The sequence below is a fragment of the Protopterus annectens genome, chromosome 8.part0 (genome assembly GCF_019279795.1).
Source record: "Protopterus annectens isolate FY-2018-M chromosome 8.part0, PAN1.0, whole genome shotgun sequence".
NCBI classification, from domain to species: Eukaryota; Metazoa; Chordata; order Ceratodontiformes; family Protopteridae; genus Protopterus; species Protopterus annectens.
Window position 1 is genome coordinate 1273753836 of NC_056741.1, and position 6000 is coordinate 1273759835.

Below are 6000 nucleotides of genomic sequence, written 5' to 3' on the forward strand. Positions count from 1 at the left end.
AGATACCATAAACACTGTTTAAGACTGTTTGTGTACATACTATTTTCTTTTCTGTTTCTACAATGATTCTAGATATTTGGATTGAATTTAAAAAATTTATTTCAAATTTTATAGTACAAACACTGATAGACATTTGCTAAACAAAACAATCTTGCAATGAAGATAGACTTGGCATTAAGAGTAAACTTCTTTGCCCTTGAAACTCACAGTCATTGAAATGGCATTGAAACCCCCATTCAAAGAAAATGAATCAGATATGTGGCAGATAAAGTTGACCTTTGGGCTATTTTCAAACCATAGGCCCCCTGCAGACATGTTTAAAACCATGCAGACATGCATGTGTTCTTTGATTTACCTTCCTGGTTCTATTAAATTATATTCCTTGTATAATGCAGCACCACTTATTAGTGTGTCTTTTAAATTTGTACTTTTGAACATTTTTCCAGTAAATAATGAAACAAAATGCATGAAACAATAAAGACAAAATCGCCCATTTGTGAATATTTCAACCATAAAAGGCCACTCACATCAGTCAATATGCACAATTTCTGCAGAACTATAAGTCATCTGAATAATTCCAAATTAAAGAGATTTGTAACTAATGAAGATGTTGCTGCTAGTAAACAACTTAATTTCAGCATTTCATCTGCAAATTCAACATCTGCTGCCCTTGAAGAATAAATTGCTTAGGTTACATTAAAATAATTGTAAATGGTAATACTGCAATAAGGAATGGATGGCAAACCGACAACAAGTTCATAGTTACTAGATATCTCATATAAAGGATGACACACTCAGGAATGCAGCACCTCCACCCCTTAAAGTACAGCACAGTATCAGCAATCCATCTGCATGGTGTGGGAGTAGAACTCATAGCCTTTTACATCAAATGCAAGTATGCTACCTGTTGTGCTACTAACCCTAATTTCAAATTATATAGCACAAACAGTGATGACCATTTGCTGAACAAAACAGTTGTACACTGAAAACAGACTTAGAATGAGCAGCAGCAAACTTTTCTTTCCTTGAAGCTCACAGTTCCTTGAAAATGCACTGAAACCCATTCCCTTGAAAATGCACTTTGAGTGATTTGGTAGTTATTGTAGAGAATTCAGGCTCTTGTCTGCTGTAACTAAGGTAGAGGGTTTGAGCCTGAGCAAATTAACTAACCTGCCATCCCTAACTAGGGCATTACACACACACACACACACACACACACACACACACACACACACACACACACACACACACATACACACACCATTCAGTTGTGCCTTAATCCCCAGGGGGCAGTAGAAAAGAAGTGACAGCAGGTGATGTGTGCATCGATGCACACACAGGCATAAAAGTCAAAGGGTGTTTGTTTCCTTAAACCATAAAGGTCAAAGGGTGTTTGTTGTCTTAAAGAAGAAATGTATTTTTTTTTATTAAAAACTTAATATTGTGGCAGCCCCCTGGCCAGTGGGTTCCCTACCAGACAGCATGGTCTTCCTTCCAGCCAGTGGGCCTTAGATGACTGCCTAGGTTGCCTAGGGCTGGATTTGGCTTTGTATGTAATTGCTGTTGGAGGAAGTATTTTAGATCCAAAATATACATTATGTAAGTATTTAATGTCTATACACACAGAGAAGCAAAAGCAGACAAAGAAAGCGACAGACACATACACACACGCAAATTCACACATAGAAGCAAAGGCAGAGAGAAAGAGACATGTGATCAGCAGTTAAAGCCACTTTGCTGTGTGAATACACCTCAGATGTCTCATAGTGATAAAGTGAATGGAAAGAATTCTTAGAATGCAAGGCTTTGTACCCCTATGCATTTTAATTGTTCCTGATTTTCCTGCATTGTACTGCTTTGATCCTCATATAATGATTTGCTGATAAATCACTGAGGATTAAAGTCAGTCAATAATGCAAGAAATTAGAGTTTTATAATTTTATCATTTAGGTAATATTCGCACACGCACATACACACACACACACACACACACGCACACATACACACACACACACACACACACAAACACACACACATACACCTGTGCATGTGCAACTCTATGTACCTGTGCATGTGCAACTATAGACACAAACAAACACACACGCATATACACACAGAGGAATCTGCACATATGCAAGTACAGGAACACACTCACAAGCACTTTTTCATCTGAAACTATAGATACACTCACAGGCACCTGTGCACATGAAACTATAGACACACTCTCAGGCACCTGTGCACATGAAACTATAGACACACTCTCAGGCACCTGTGCCTGTGAAACTACTGACACATTTGCACGCACCTCTGCAACTATAGACACCACCACAGGCACCTGTGCCTATAAACACACACACACATGTGAGCACACACACAGCGGCACTTGGGAAAGTGTAACCACACACAAACACACAGAGGAACCTGGGAAAGTGTAACCACACACACACACACACACACACACACACACACACACACACACACACACACAGAAGCACCTGGGAAAGTGTTACCACACACACACACACACACACACACACACACACACACACACACACACATATACACACACACGCACACAACAGACACACACGCACACACGCACACACACACATGCACGCACACACACGCACACACACACACACACACACACACACACACACACACACACACACACACACACACACACACACACACACACACACACTTTATTCATTTGGATTTCATAATGGATCTTTTACTGGAGTGTTGAATTACTGCAGTGCACAGCTGAAAAAGGACCAACAGCAAAGTGAAAGTCCTGCTCAAAATAATGCACGAGGAGAAATCATGAAACCTCAACCATGCATTCTACTGCAATGAGGATGGTGAAAGCAAGAAAATATCCCAGTGAAGCAGCATATTTATAAAGTGTAGAATTTTAACTTTAAAGAAAGAAATGTTAGCCGCCTGGCATTCTCATAACATCACAGTGAGTTAAGGTTAGAAATGACACCAGGACTCATTCCTTCTATTAAAAGACAGTAGACATAAACAGGTGCTGATATTTAGGACTACATGCATTCCCAAGTGCCCACAGCAAATAACATATAAATGTAACATTGATGTAGAACCTAAATAACAGATAACATTTTCTAGTGTCAGGCAACGCCTACAGAGAATTATCTTAGTTAAATTACCGAAAGAAATATCTGCACATTAATTTAGTCTATGTACAACCTACACAACTTAGAATTAAATTAATTCAGCAGTTTCTTACATTAAATAGCAGAAAGATGATATGTGAATGTAGCAGGTACAACTATGGGGATCAGGGTAATGTAGGTCATTGCTGAGGGCTTAGTGAGTTTACACGGTTTTTGTCTTACTTTTACTGTTTCTGTTAATAAATCTAAGGCCCCTTCCCCTAAACCTAGTATGATAGGTATGGAGCTTGGTATGGATCTTGCTACAGACCAGTGGAGGTCTAAGAGATTATATACTTGACTAAGTATTTGGTGGTGAAGACAGAGTCAGGTAACAACAGATGCAGTTATAGTTCCTCACCTGCTGTTTGGACAGTACTTCTTACATCTCTTGCCACAATCTATCCATTCACCCACAGTTCCTTTGTTCCCATTTTTGCACACAAGGTAGAGGTGTCACTTCAATAGTGAAAATCACCTAGAGCCAAGGCTTGCACTGCCGGATATCCAGGGGATTATTTTAAACTTACAGTAGTCATTAACCAAGGCTCAGTCAGAAAGCAAGTAGAACTTCCTAAGAAAACTGAAGTGCTGGAAATAGATGATGACTTCACCTTCCAGCAATCCTTGTACCACTGGACAGTACAAGAAAAGGCACAACATACCATCCTAAAATCAGGATCTTTTATTTTGATTTACCTTTGTTTGATTACTGGTAGGTTCAGCTGGGCAAAGCCCATTTATAGGGGTGACAAAGAGAAACAAAACCTTTCCCAGTATGTTCTACCTTAAACATAATCAAATGCTATTCATTTAAGCTTGTGGCTGGTAAATATTCTGTTAGTCTGAGAAGAGCATACAGCAGTGTCATTTATAACAAAACTCTTTCCCATCCAATTATGAAAAGGTAGCTCATTTTTGGCTCTGACAATCAGCCATATTCCTGGGAAGGTTTTATCTGCATGGACTAAAGCTTTAAACCAGGGCTACTCTTGATGGTGAAGCCAGTAAAGGAGACCTCATTCATAAGCTAGCTGGATGGGAAGATGAATTAACCAATAGAAGGGCATCATATTCAGAGCATTGCACTGCCTCCTGGTGGCCTGACATGAATGCCACCAAATCAAGGGCTGAGTTACCAGCCTTAGTGAACACATGTGTTTCTACATACCTCTGTCATCTGGTTTTCCCATCCTGTATCCACCAGATGTCATAAGTGGTTGAAGACTTGGGTAATCTCCAACCCACCTCTGCCCCCACACCCAAGGATGTATAAGCTGGAACGGGCTGTTAATTTCCATCTTCCTTGGCTATTTACTAAAGCACCACAACTGTTATTTAAAGCACGGTCACCAAGTCATACTCAGGACTAAACCACTCTGCTCAACACAAATAACCTCAAATGACAGTTCTTCATTTAATTTAGACCTCACTTAAATATTACTTCATAAAAAGTGAAGAAATACATACATGTAAGCATGGTATTATCAAAAGCTCATGATGATGATGGCAGGATTATCACTTCTTTTGATATTTACAGTGGAAGAATTGTTACTCTAACACAAATGATCTATGTTCATTTTTTGACAGCAAGCACTGACTTCAGATACCCAAAATCTCTACTAACTCCACTGTTCTCTGGGACCAGCCATGTATTAACTGCATGCTGGTGGCATACACCACATATATCTCTTTACTGAGTATCTCGCTGGTCAGGAAAATCTCCCAGCCATAAGGATATGAATGGCCCATTACCAGGGAGCAGAGATGCCCTGTTGGGCTATGAATACTGCCATAAATGAGTTGTAAAGTGTCAGTACTGTAATATCTCATACCCAACCATTTGGTGGATGTATGATGATGTTATGATGGAGGGTCTCTTCCTCACTGCCTCCACCTCCTCCAGTACCAGGGCTGACCACAGTCAGGACTTCATCCTTCTGCACCACTAAGCTGACAGCATGTTCAAATTTATTAGGAAAATAAAGACCTTCTGTGACACAGAGGCAGTTACTTCTGTTTTTATAAGGTGCCTAAAGTACTGCATTGTAGATTTCTGAAATATTCAGATAAAATCTGGAAAACATTTTCCTCCTAAAATATGAGGTTAGCTGCCATTTTTAAAAAATTTAACAGCCTAGATCCAAACTTGACCTAAATCCTGAAAAGGTAGCAACCTTGGTGTGCGAAGGTGACTTTGGTAAGGGTCAAACTGTTTCAAGCTGCTGCGTCTTTTTACTACCACACTCTTCAGGGCATACTCATGCCTCAGCTTAATGCACAGCAGCTCAGTTCGGTAAAGCATGGACACTCTGGCACACATTACCACCACCCTTCACCCTGACTGGGTGGGAGCACTGAGACTGCAGAATAGATGACATAATACATGCACATAATTAAGGGTTACATGAACTTGTCTTTTTAGTAACCAATTACTGTCTGACTGAAAGTAATGCTTAATAAGTGTTTGGAGAGAAGTAAAAAGGACAAGAGGATCATTGGCAAAAGCAAGGAAGATGAATGCTGATTAGACAGGTTCTACACAAATGAAGCACTGACCATTAAGTGCACTTTCTTGATGACTTTATGGGCTGATAGTATAGTGACATGGTCAGAGGTGAGCAAGGAGGGGCTACTTTCTGAAGTGGTTGATTCTGGATTTTTTGTCAGATGGAATGCCTTAGCAACCTTGTCAAAAAATAGTTCAGCAAGATGCAGATGTTGGAAAGTATTAGTCATTCCTATTTAATGGTATCACTGAGAACAGTCAGGGTCCTTTGATAGGATGTATGCTTTGTGCAATCAGTCAGCAGTGGTA